The sequence below is a fragment of the Pan troglodytes genome, chromosome 12 (assembly GCF_028858775.2).
Source record: "Pan troglodytes isolate AG18354 chromosome 12, NHGRI_mPanTro3-v2.0_pri, whole genome shotgun sequence".
NCBI classification, from domain to species: Eukaryota; Metazoa; Chordata; class Mammalia; order Primates; family Hominidae; genus Pan; species Pan troglodytes.
The window spans coordinates 43,606,364-43,620,634 of NC_072410.2; the positions used below are offsets into that span (position 1 = coordinate 43,606,364).

Below are 14,271 nucleotides of genomic sequence, written 5' to 3' on the forward strand. Positions count from 1 at the left end.
AGCTCCTCTTGATGCCAGAATCTCTTACTGTCAATGCCCTCTGTAGAACCGCTGTCTCTCACTCCTTGCTCCACCCCGGCTTAAATACTGTGGCTCTTCTCTCAGATCCTGTTATACATCTCTACCATTACCTAGCCTGAAAAGCCACCTCAGATTCAGCCAACAGGTAAGTGGGCATTACAGGAGAAGGGCACCTTTCACAAGGGCTGTAATCTAAAATCTTGGGGAAGATACAGCATCATCCGTCCAAGAGGTGTCAGCAGTAACGAAGCCTCAGTAGAAGCCAAAGTTATTTTGGGTTACTGAGCCTGTATAGTTTCCAGATTCTCAAGAGAAATATATGGGAATGTAGATATCTCAGAGGACCTTCCTGCTGTCAGGAATTCAGAGGAGGAAATAAGGAAGGTAATAGGTGCTCTGCTCTCATTCTCTCAAACCCTCTTCCCTGTGTTTTCCTATAGAGATTGCTGATTTGCTCCTTAAGCAAGAGATTCACTGCTGCTCAGCATGGCTCAAACCAACTCATGCTTCATGCTGATCTCCTGCCTGATGTTCCTGTCTCTGAGCCAAGGTGAGATTTTTTTTCCCCCACACATACCTCCCACAACCCCAGCCCTGAAGCCCTCACTCTATCCTCATGCATATGAGTTCACTTGAGAAAAAGCAGAGTCAAGTTCAGGGGTTGTTTTGTGTTGTTCAGTGATATTTATTGCTGATCTCATCCCATTCAAAAACATCCTCACCTCACTAGGGAGTTAGAGATGGAACTTAGCATGATCCTTTATCAGTGACCACTGCAGTTGGCATTGGTTTATCATATTAATGCTACTCATGATGGGGGGTGTTGAGGATGTCTGTATGTAGACAGTCATTAGTGGAATGGGGAGCTTGTGTGTAGAGAAACTGGACAGGCTTGAGAAAGAAGCCTCAGTCCTTCAAGGAAGAAAAAGCCATAAGTAAAAGGGACAATGGGGACACTTTTCATGAGCCTATTCATTGTGTGCTCTTGTCTTGAGCAAAGACATCTTGAGAGCCTATAGGTAAGATGCAGAAGGGCAGAAGTGACCAATCGCTTCGTGACCTGTAGGATCCTTCTATTCCTATAAAGAATCCTCAGAAGCTCCTACCTCATATTTTAGCCTTTACCTTGCCCTGAGGGTCTTTCTTAATTGTCTCTCTTTTCCAAGGACAGGAGGCCCATGCTGAGTTGCCCAAGGCCCAGATCAGCTGCCCAGAAGGCACCAGTGCCTAAGGCTCCTACCGCTACTACTTTAATGAAGACCATGAGACCTGGGTTGATGCAGATGTGAGTGAGGAGAGCAGTGTGGGAAGGGAGGCTCACGAAGGAAGGGGAAGCTGCCACTCTCCAGTGTGTTCAGTGGCTGATATGAGATGAGACTAATCCCCTCCCTATCCAATCATCAGCCTAAAACTTTCCAATCTACTTCATCCCATAATTCAGCACAGAGATGCTGGTGGTCAGTGACAGCATCATCAGGGACATTTCTGTGCTGTCCTTTTTCTGTTACATCCTCTGGGAGGGCTCAATATGTCTCCCACACTTTCCTCCTTCACTGAGTGCTCCATTTTCTTCTCCAACAGCTCTACTTCCAGAACATGAATTCAGGTAACCTGGTGTCTGTGCTCACCCAGGCTGAGGGTGCCTTTGTGGCTTCGCTGATTAAAGAGAGTGGCACCAAGGATAGCAATGTCTGGATTGGCCTCCATGACCCCCACCGGGTCAGTCTGCTGCATCTTCTACCTCCTGATTATCAGGTTCCAGAGGGTCCGACATCTGGCACCTCAAGCATCAGTTTTTACTATATTATGATAAAAGCAACCTCTCTATAAATCATATAATGTAAAGGATATCAAGGTTCTCCATAGGTTCTTAGAGATAAGCTTAAAGCTGAATTTCCTGTGTGTTTCAGGCATTCACAGATAAACTCATTCTCTCTACTTCTAGGGTAACATCTTTATGTATCTATTATGTACCTCTTATCTATTGTGTTATCATCTCTGTTATAGAAGAGCCTTTTGTAGACCATATAGAAAAAGATTATAGAGGAGGAGAATCTACTGCTGGCAATCGGGAACCGCAAGGTATACTAAATAATATATCAACAACTAATGGCCATCTAATGCTATGCTGGATATGAACTTTTGGGGCCTCAGGAAAGAAAAACCAGGAACTAGTTTCAATAATGAGGTTTCATGGTTCCCTGTGGCAAATTTAGAACACTTATCGTTTGGCAGGACACAGAGAGGTAGGTGAACATTCCAGGAAAGAAGAAGCTTAGAGAAAATGTGGAGGAAATAATATGACACTTAGAGAAAAAGGCAGGTTTATTCTTGTCTTATGTCTTGACCTGTTTCTGAGTGCGAACACAAACCAGGTGTTTCTATCTCTTTCTGAGTCACGTCTGCCCCTATTCTGGCCCTTCCCCATCTAGAACTGCCATTATCACTGGAGCAGTGGGTCCCTGGTCTCCTACAAATCCTGGGACATTGGATCCCCAAGCTGTGCCAATACTGCCTACTGTGCTAGCCTGACTTCAAGCTCAGGTGAGAGGCACAGAATCCACACACTTATTGCCATCCTCTCCTATTTATCTCTGAGGATCGACCGGGGACTGGGATAGAGGAAGGGTGAGCTCCTCATTCAGGAAATAGAGGAGTGTTTCCTCTTTATTTTTGCTGAGTCCTGCAGCCAGGAGGGTAATACACTCTGACCCCCTCAGTCTGAATCTTCTCATTGTCTTATAGGATTCAAGAAATGGAAGGATGATTCTTGTAAGGAGAAGTTCTCCTTTGTTTGCAAGTTCAAATACTGGAGGCAATTGTAAAATGGACGTCTAGAATTGGTCTACCAGTTACTATGGAGTAAAAGAATTAAACTGGACCATCTCTCTCCATATCAATCTGGACCATCTCTCCTCTGCTAAATTTGCATGACTGATCTTTAGTATCTTTACCTACCTCAATTTCTGGAGCCCTAAACAATAAAAATAAACATGTTTCCCCCATAGTGCTGTCTTCTGTGCCTGCTATTTCCCCACCTAATGCCTGGGTAGTTGGGATGGCAGTGATTGTAGCACTCTAGAGGTTGCTTCGGCCCATTCACTTTTAAAAACTTTGTCCACATATCATGCATGTTGGACTCAAGGGTTTATGAACATATGGTGGCCTTGCTTATGACAATGTTAAGAAGATAAGGATTTCACTCACCACCCACGTATTTCCATGGACCCAGTGTCAGAGAAATTATTACTGTTGATTTACAAGTGACTGGAGTGTTTGGTACTCTAAAGAGGTTCACATACCTGTGGCCTGAGGAAGGCACATCTGTGCTTTGTTATACAAGTTGAAGCTATGACTGAAGTGTTAATTTGAGAATTGTCAGGTCTACAGTGTTGAATGCATTGGTGTTGGAATGACTAGAGGCTTGGTGGCCAGCAATGTTGGTTAAATGGCGCTCCTGGAATGAACGGCTAAATGAATAATAAATTAGATTAATAAAATACTCAGGCATAGTTATTTAATAATCCTATCTTCATATACAGTCAGATTCTGAAGTACTGATGTTAGGACTTTAATGAATTAATTTTGTGGGAACACCATTCGGCCCGTAACACCAACAGCATCAGTAATACTATTACCCGGGATTTAATAAAACAATGCAATCAAAAGGCACATATTGTCAATCTGAATTACAACAACAACAAAATCTATTTATGAGCTATGAATAAATTGACTTAGATTCACAGACACTGTGGAGATGAAAGTGACTCCATCTTGGGTGCTAATCTGCCATGTTGACTTTTGATTAGCCCCAGTCGTGGGAATGCTTCCTGATTCCTACATTATTTACTGTCCTTAGGGTAAGAACATATACTTACTAGAAATCTTGCCTTTAGATAAAAACAATCTTGAGGTCTTTGCACAAATGATAGGCTATAGTGAACCTAGCATTCTTGTCTGTTTGGAAGGGTTGCCTCTAATTGTCTGTATAGAGCACGTGCACTCTTTCCCTGAGGTACATAAGCCCTGGGGCCAGGGAGTAACAGTGTGGAAATCTCCCTGTATGTGGCCACCAAGACCACACTTCTGTCTGTATGTTCCCCAGCAAATCACCCTTTACTGACAAACTGGACTGCTCTGCCTCATTCTTTAGTTTCTTGGCTCCTTTCGTGTTTGGTGGTTGCTTTGCATACATGGTCATTTATGAAACAACTGGGGAGTCAGTCAATAGGGGTCCAGGAACCAAAGTATGGGCAAAAGGCAGGAAACATATGTGGAGGAAATCCTGGCAGGCCCCCCTCATCTATGTGGGGTGGTGTTGGCTACTTGCTAGATGCCTGTGGACCATCATGTGAGTACAGAGATGCCCTGAAAATGCTGGAGGGTCTAGAATGCTTGTTAGTAGAACATCTTACAGCTCACTGGGGTAAGGAAGTTCACCAGGTGGCTGAGACAGAGGGTTGGCCACTGTTACGGATTGTGGGAATGGCCACAGAAGTGTAGTTAGCAGCTAAGATGAAGGTACTAAGACTAGAGGAAGAATTACCATTAGAAAAGGATATGTGGACCTCCGCATCCATGTTTGCATCTAGTCTGGCAGCTAAGCTCAAAACTCAGGATACTCACCTGGAACCCCTAGCCTGCTGCATTATATGGTTAGGTGGGAGAGAGCTGTGTTGGCCAAAAGTGCAAGCTGTTCTTCCTAAATTGGACTGGAATGCTAAGACTTGTTGTCCTTGGGAACCAATTAGTGAGTGAGATGAAGACATACCTCAGGAGGAGGAGGAGAATTATCCTTCCTTTTTGAGAGCAAGACCTCTCATGCAAAAGAAAACAAAAGCCCAACGCCTGCAGCCAGGTGGTAATGGACAACCTTTTCAGGAAAACTTCAATGTCCAAAATTACACCTTGGCAGAATTATTGAACATAGCAAAAACTTTCAAAGAGCAGCCAATAGAAAGCTGAGCCACACGGATGATGCAGCGAAGAAAACCTAGCGTGAATGGCATTTCCTTAGCAGAAAGTGAAGCTGATACAATGAGTACTGTAACCACCCTATCTGCTTTGAGACAGCGTTGCATAGTGCTGGAACTGCTGAGAGCAAGCACAGTCTTATAGACCAGATTATCCTGGCTGTGACAGAGGCTTGGCCAAATGAAGGGGACTTTCCGGGTCAAACTCTGGTAAGGTGAACTCTGGAGGAAACAAGGACCAATTTAAAGGAGTTGGTCACGCTCAGGCCATCTATGCCCAGCAATTTGCAGGACCAAATAAGGCCGTGTTTACCATAGGCAAAAATATATATATATATAATAATAATAAGTTGTTGCAAGCTGCCCCGTCCCCACCACCCCTGGAATTGCTATGGTTCTTTCCTATGCCTCTTAAGCCCTCTTGTGGGACAAGATATATATTACATGAGGAAGCTGTAGCTAATCTTGGAAAAAATGAAAAGGAAAGAGATAAGGTCTGTCTGTTTGCTAAAAAAAAAAAAAAAAGGTGGGGGAGGGGGTGGAGAAGAAGAAGCCAAGTCTGCCAGACTAAAAAAGGGAGGAATGAATGGCCTAGTTAGGATTACCAGGAAGCAGATATGGTATGATCTGATCTCAGCTGGAGAAGACAAAAAATAGATCAGAAACACAATGCCGTATTAGTGGGCCTTTGGAAAAACCTGGCACCTGATCAACATGTTAGACTACTTCCTAGTGCCCCACCATAATAGAGAGTAGACGAGGAAACTTCACATAAAAGAACCCCAATCTCTGCATTCCAGGGGCGACTCCTCCCCAGCCTAGAGACTGTTGCCTCCACCTGCCAGCAATAGGAGGCAAACAGGCCCCACGTGGATCTCACAATCTATTGAAGTCCAAAAAACAAGCAGAAAGGCTTAGCCTTAGTGGACATAGGTGAAAAATGCACCATAATTCATGGAAACCCAAAGAGACATCCTGGTAAGTGAGCAGCTGTGGATGGTTAAGGGGGGCGAACAATTTGAGTGAAACAAACTCCTTTCCTCATTTGTATTGGACAGAGTACCCCCACTTATTATATGTTTGTATCTCATTTATTCCATAAAACATCTTCAGTAAGGATGTCCATTTAGAATGTACTTTACAAATGTCTGTGAGGGACTTAGCCCATGAGTTTGGGTGGTAAAAGCTATTTTAAGAGGGGAAGCAAAATGGGAAGGGGTACACCTTCCTCCTCCACTGTGTTTATTAATGTGAAACAATACCATCTTTCTTGTAAGATAAAAGAAATGACAGGCACCATGCAGGAGCTGGTCAAAGTTAATGTTATATGGCCATTCCACAGTCCTTTCTAGAGTCCTGTACGGCCAGTAAGAAAACCTGATGGCACCTGGAACATGAGAGTAGACTACCAGGAACTAAATAAGATGGTTCTAGAGATACACATCACTATACCTAACATAATCTAAGTGATAGAGCAAATAATACCAAAATAGCGCTTTGCACCCTGACTCAGGGAACCAATTTGCCTTTACTTGGAACAGCAAACGATGGACATTCCAAGTGTTGCCCCAGAGTTTTTTCCACGGCCCCACTATTTGTCATGGAATGATTGCTAGAGATTTAACTTTGTGTTCACTGCCACCTGCTGTTAAACAGTTTCATTATAACAATGATATTATGCCAACTTCTGAAGACTCTCTATTGCTACAGCAGCACCTCCATGCATTGTGCACTCTTCTCCAATCCAGAGGATGGGCCATCAATTCACAAATGATACAAGGACCACGATTGGCTGAGCAGTTCCTAGGGGCACTTGGTTGGGTAAGACATGCCTTATCCCAGGGACAATCATTCATAAAATACAGTTTGCCATGCCTAAAGCAGTTAAACAGTTGCAAAGTTCCCTAGGTCTTTTGGAATATTGGCAGGCTTTCATTCCACTTTTAGCGCAGTGTTTTCATGCTCTATACTGACTAGTGAAGAAGGGATCTAGTTGTTGCTGGGATAAAGAACAAGAAGACGCATTTGAGAAGGCTAAAATATTAGTGGCTCAGGCACAAGCCTTAGGTCATCTCTTCCCAAGGTGCCAACGTCTTTGAATGCGAACATAAGGCCTGAGGGGATCAGTTGGGTAGAAGAGTTGTGTCCCAGGCCTGTATCAGCTATTCTCTAAGCCTCCACTTTACAAAAGTGGCATGTATCCCTGCAACAACATAGTGCCTTCTCCATGAGTCCCTTGGGAATGAACTGCATGCTATCTTAGAGCCAGTGCTATATATGGGGCCAGTGCTATCGATGGGACCAGTGCTGCCCTTATTGAGGAGCCTCCACAGGAGATGCCTCCAATAGTGCACAAAGGCACAGCCCCCATTCCTGAAAATGTGTGGTGCTCCAATGGACAAGAGCTAACCCTTGTATATGGATGGCAGTAGCTGTACAACCACGGACAGATACTATCTGGTTTGAGATAGGAATGTAGCAAAGCAGTGGGAAGAACTCTGTGGTGCATGGTTGGTTTGTACCCATGAGCCACTGCCTATAGTTCTCTGTACATATAATTGGGCAGTATTTAAAGGTCTTACAATTGGCTTGCCCAAAGGGCCCAAGATGACTGACACGTGCTTTGAAAGTCTTATCGGGAGCTGCTATGTGGAAAGACGTTTGGGAAAGGCTGCAAGAACTCACTGCAAGCTTAATTGTGTATGATGTTTCAACAACAGTCAGATTCACCTCCTGGAAACATGGAAGCCGACACTCTAGCAAAAATTAGAACACCAGCTCCCTTTCAATTACCCGAACTAGCTGATTGGTCCATAAACACAGTGGGCATCACATTGCAGGAGTGTGCTGACAAATAGCAAAGGGAACAAGATTGCCCCTCTACTATGCAGATTTAGTGGTGACAGTAATGAACTGCCCCTGCCATGTCCCACAAACACCTGGACAGAAACAAGGTGAATATATACACATACACACATAGGACAGCTGCTCTTGTAAGAACCTGGCAGATAGACTACATCAGACACCTGTCAGGCATCCTGGAACAAAAGCATGCACTAACATGTGCACATACTGCCAAGAGATTGTTGCAGCCTTCTCTAGAAAAATGGCAAACCAAACAACCATCATTAAGGGCTTGGAAAAATTCACTGACATGTATGGATACCCTCTATGCATTGATAACAATGGAGACATGCGTTTTACTGGATATGATGTCCAAGATGGAGCACATGAAAAAGATATAGACTGGAGATTTCACATGCCATATAATCCCCAAGTAGCAGGGTTGATTGAAATGGAAAATGGCATTTTGAAGGCACAACAGCAAGCACTCTCACATTCTAATACCTTGCATTTCCAGGGAGTTGATTCACTGGACGCATAAGAAAATGAAAACTAATAAGCAAAAAGTAAAATATTCAATCCCTTGGTTATTGTAATATATAATAGTTAAAATGAAAGTAAAAGAGAGTGCTGGGTTTGAACTTAAGGCTGGAGCAAGTTTTGATGTGGGCCTGTCTGAGGTCATGCCACTAACCTCAAAGCTACCCACAAAAGGGAAGATTATTCCAGGACAAAAGAAAGTACCTCAGACCAGTGGTTACCAAAAAGATAGTCAATATGAGAGAAGGAACAACCAGTAACTATTGGAACAAGAGGATATAGTGTGAAAGAATTTTTTCCTGTTGCAGATCAGCATCATTAGCTTTTTTAGAAAACTTAAATAAATGGATTCTGAGAGTAACTAATTTAGGAGCAGTATCTTTGGTTTCAAATGCTGCAGAGTGAAACAGCATGTTTGGGTTAATGCAGGACCCACAACTCACTATTGAACAATTGCAAATGGGTATAAATGATCCAGACACACAGGAGGTAAATCCTGAGGGAACCGCCAGCCTGGTGGACTGGATGAAAGCCATTGTGAGATCTGTTTATCCTGAGGAAAGGAGCAGTCCAGCTCTCCCTGTAAATGCCAAGTAAAGCACTTTAGAAAAAGCAGTTGATATGCTTTCTATGAAAGCCGCATAGGCCTGGCTTTATGATGACAAGGATATTCGCCACTGAGTATGCCCATTACTTAGGTCAGAGTAAACGCTGTGGTTAAGGTGACCCCTTCTACATGGGAACCTCATGTGACTTTACTCCTGCAGAATTAAATATCAGTTCAAGAAGCCTTATCAAATTTGCTGCCTGAGCTTCCTTTCATGGGTCTCACAGATGTTAATAAAAACACTAAGTTTATAAACAAGAGAATGGGGGAAGGCAGGAGGGAGAGTGAATGGACACATCCCAGAAAGGTAGACATTTTTAAACAAATATTAAGAAACAAGGTGAATGAAGAAAACATTGATAGTGATGAAACTGAGAGGAAAAAGAAACGGGAGAGACATGGGACTCAGGCAGCAGGGTGAAAATCTTTAGATGATTATTAAAAAATGGAAAGAATAAAATGGAAATTAGTAGGATTAAAACAAAGGTCTTCATACAACACGACTGAAGGTTGAGTGGACCAAAAGGAGCCCCTCCTAGCCCCCCAGCATTAAAGAGCCTAAGTCTCTGAACCCAAATCCTTTTCCACAGAAAAAAAGTAAAATGGTCTGGGGATGGAGAAAAGAAGTTCCTGGATCCTAGAATATAAAAATATAAAGGTTAATAGGATTATGAAAGTTAAAATATATAAACAGGCTTTATGTAAAGTAGTTGTGTCTCCTTTACCTAAATGTTTTATGAAATGTCTGACTGAGGAATGTTTCCTCTACCTTGCAGTATAAAATGGAAGGCATGTTAATCTGCTCTTTCAGCAATAGATGTCTTAATGGTGCACAAGGGGGGACTTGTGCCATTATGAAGGCTGAATGCTGTGTACATATTCTTAATAATTTAATATTATTACTATATTATTATTTACTATTATAATATTAATATTTAACATTATTAATATAATAATAAAATTCTTAATAATTCCTGCAATATAACTTCAGTCCTACACGACACGCATGAACAAATAACTGCCTTTTCTTTCTGACTCTACCCTTTCTCCCAAAGGCTCTCCTCTGTTTTTTTTTTGGCTCCTGGAGAACATGGTGGCAAAAGGCATTATTAATTCTGTTTCTTATACATAGCATAGGTATCATCACCTGTTGTTCATATTACTGCTGTAGCCTCTGCTTACATGTGAAAACAAATTGATGTAACATGTTACCCACACCATCAAAATGACTGCAGTGCCCCCCACCCTACCCTATCCTCAGCTCAGGGACCATTGCGGAACAAGTGGGTGTGTGAGATTATAAGAACCTGATTAGAGCTGTGGAGTATGGAGACAAAAGTGACTCCATCTTGGAAGCTAATCTGCTGTATTGACTTCTGCTTAACCCCAGTCCCAGGAATACCTCCTGATTCTTTATTTACTGTCTTTCCTTTTTTTTCTTTTTTTGAGACAGGGTCTCACTCCTGTTACTCAGGCTGGAGTGCAGTGGCATGATCACAGCTCACTGCAGCTTCTGTCCCCCTGGGTTCAAGTGATCTCCCTGCCTCAGCCTCCTCAGTAGCTGGGATGACAGGCGCACCTCATGTCACCACATCCGGCTAATTTTTGTATTTTTAGTAGAGACAGGGTTTCACCATATTGCCCAGGCTGGTCTCAAATTCCTGTCTAAAGCAATCTATTTCCCTTGGCCTCCCAAAAAGCTGGGGTTACAGGTGTGAGCCACCGTGCCTGGCTTATTTACTGTCTTTGGTGCAAGAATATGCACTCACTCTACATCTTTCCTTTAGAGCAAAGCAACCTTAATATTATTATACAAATTACAAATTATGACACATAGAGCATTTTTCCTTGTTCTGGAAAGTTGCCTTTAATTGTCCCTACAAAGCATGCACCCCCTTTCCCTGTGGTGTATAAGCACTGGGCCTGGGAAGTTATGGTTCAGAGATCTGCCTGTCTTGCTGCCACCAAGACCACACTTCTGTCTGTAAGTTCTCTAATAAATCACCCCTTACAGACAAACTGGATTTGTTTGCTTTGTTCTTTCTCTTCTCATCTCCTCCTTCATTTGCCAGTTGCTTCACATATATGGCCCTTTCATGAAATAGATACAGTAGTTTGAAAGTAAAAAAATCAGGAAAAGATATGTCATACAACAGCAACCATAAGAACACTGAAGTGTCTCGTCTAACGACAGGCATGTTAGACACTAAAGCAAAAAATGTTACTGGACATGTTAGACATTAAAGCAGAAAGTGTTACTAGAGGAAAGGAGGAGCATTTTATAATGACAAAGTGGTTAGTCTTTCAGAAAGGTGTTACAATTGTAGATACCTGTACAAATAACAACAGAGTCCCAAAATGCATAAAGCAAAATCTGGGAGAAGTGAAGGGAGAAACAGGTGATTGAACAGTTGTAGTTGGAGTCTTCAATGCAGCACTTTTAGTAATGGAAAGAACACTTAGAAGATCAACAAGAAAGTAGAACACTTTAAATATATTCTAAATTCACTAAACCATACAAACATATATAGAATGAACGCTTCACCTAATGTCAGCAAAATACACATCCTTCTCAAGCACACAAGATATATTCTCTAGGAAAAACCATACGGTAGGAATAAACAATTTAAAATAATATCAAGAAAACATTTTCATTACAATAATATCAAAACAAATAACATTTTAAGAAAAATTTTTAAAAGAAGTGCAAATCTTGTACACTAGAAACTACAAAACATTGTTAAATGAAAGTAGAGAGACCTAAATAAGTGAAAAGAGAGTTTGTGTTTATGGATCAGGGACTAAATATTAAGGTGAAAGTACTCTCTAAATTGACCTTCAGATTTGTTTTAATCCCCATGAAAGTCCCAGCTGCCTCTTGCAGAAATTGTCAAGTTGATCCTAATATTCATCTGGAAATTCAGAACAGCCGAAACAATATTGGTCTAGAATAGACAAAACAATTTTGGTAAAGAACACCAGTTCTTACAGTTACAGTTTCAGATTTTTAGAACTTATTACAAAGCTAAAGTGATAAAGATTGTGTAGAATTGTCATAATGACAAACATGAGTTAGTGTTATAGAATGCAGATTTCAGAGATAAACTTTTAGACTTATAGTTACTTGTTTGTTGCCAACTGTGTCATGGAAATTCAAGAGGGAAGAATATTCTTTAGCAAATGGTGCTGGAACAACTAAATAGCTATACGCTAAGGAATGCATTTGGTTCTATATCTTACACTGTATATAGAGATTGATTCAAAATGAAATATAGATTTATATTTAAGAGATAAAACTATCAAACACTTGAAAGAAAACATTTAGTAACTCTGTAAATTTATGCCAGATCTCCTATAGATACCACATAGTTGGATCCTGATTTTGTTATTGTGGTGGTTGTTTTAATCGAACAACCTGTATTTTTAATTGGATTGTTTTATCAAATCACATGTAATAGTACTATTGATATGGATGGTGTTATGGTCTGAATTGGGTCTTCACAAAATTAATTTGTTAAACTCCTTAGACTCAGAACTTCAGAATTTGACTGGATCTGGAGATATAATCTTCAAGGAGGTAACTAAGTATGCCTGGATATTTTAACTATTTACTGATTTATTATGTATTCAAGGAGAGCCATGTAACAACTGTTGCTGGATTCCAAGTCTCTAGGTTATTCCACTATGCATTCAGCACTCTAGATCTGAAAATTTTCCTTAAATGACCCATTTCCACTGTGGCTTCAATTTGCATATGGAGCAAAGATGCGACATCCTCATACCGTAACTATACAAATTTCTCATGAATATCAAATACTTCAGCCATCTGTAGACCATTAACAATCACTTCTGTAACTTGAACTGGGTTTATGTGAATACAAGCATACCTCATTTTATTGTGCTTGATAGATACTGCGTTTTTGGTTTTTGTTTTAATGGAATGTTTGTGACAACTCTACATTGAACAAGTCTATCAGTACTGTTTTCCAATATCATATACTCACTTCAAGTCTTTAGGTCATATTTTGGTAATTTTGCAATATTTAAAACTTTACTATTATTATTATATCTGTTGTGGTGATCTGTGATCAGTGATCTTTGATGTTACTATTATCATTATTTTGGGCTTCAATGAAACATATAAAATTATGAACTTAATCAATAAATGTGTGTGTTCTGACTACTCACTGGTCACTTCCCCAGCTCTCTCCCTTTTCTCTGGCCTCCCTATTCCCAGAGACACAATAATATTGAAATTAGGCCAATTAATAACTTTCCCATGGCCTCTAATTCTTCAAGTGAAAGGAAGAATTGCACATCGTTTGAGTTAAATTAAGAGCTAGAAAAGATTGAGCTTAGTGAGGAAGGCATGTCCAAACTGAGATAGTCTAAAAATGAGGCCACTTGTCCCAAACAGCCAAGTCGTGAATAAAAAGGAGAAGTTCTTGAAGAAAGTTAAAAGTGTTACTCCAGTGAACACACAAATAATTTTAAAAGCACGTCCTTATTGCTGACTTGGAGAAAGTCAGCAACATTCTATGAAGGCTGAGAGAGTTGACGAAACTGCCTAAGAAAAGTCTGAAGTTAGCAGAAGCTGGTTTATGAGGTTTCAGGAAAGAAGCTGTCTCCATAACATAAAAGTTCAAGGTAAAGCAGCAAGTGTTGATGGAGAAGCTTTAGCAAGTTATCCAGAAGATCTAGCTAAGATAATAAAGGTGGCGACACTAAAGCCTGGATGAGAGCATCTGTTTATAGCATAGTTTATTGAATATTTTAATCCTACTTGTTAAGACCTATGTATCAGAAAAAAGATTTTTCAAAAATATTACTGCTCATTGATGATGCACCTTGTCACCTAGGAACACAGATATATGCAAGAAGATTTATGACTTTTTCATGCCTGCTTCTAATACAAAATCTGTTTTGCAGCCTAGGGATCAAAAAGTAATTTCACCTTTCAATTCTTATTATTTAACAAATACATGTCACAAAGCTATAGCTGCCATACATAGTAGGGATTCCTCTGAAGGATCTGGGCAAAGTAAATTGAAAACCATCTGGAAAGAATACACCATTCTAGATACCATTAAGAACATTTTTTATTTAAGGGAGGAGGTCAATATATCATTATTCACTGGAGATTGGGAGACGCTGATTCCAACTTCATGGATAACTTTGAAAGGATCAAGATTTCCATGAAGGAAGTAACTGTGAATGTAGTGGAAATATCAAGAGAACTAAAATTAGAAATGCAGCATGAAGAGGTGACTGAACCGCTGCAATCTT

General features: G+C 40.8%; 1 pseudogene; it reads left to right on the forward strand.

Moving 5' to 3' along the window:
• Positions 1–507: 507 nt before the first annotated feature.
• Positions 508–2,846, forward strand: LOC100609053 (lithostathine-1-beta-like; annotated as a pseudogene).
• Positions 2,847–14,271: the final 11,425 nt, after the last annotated feature.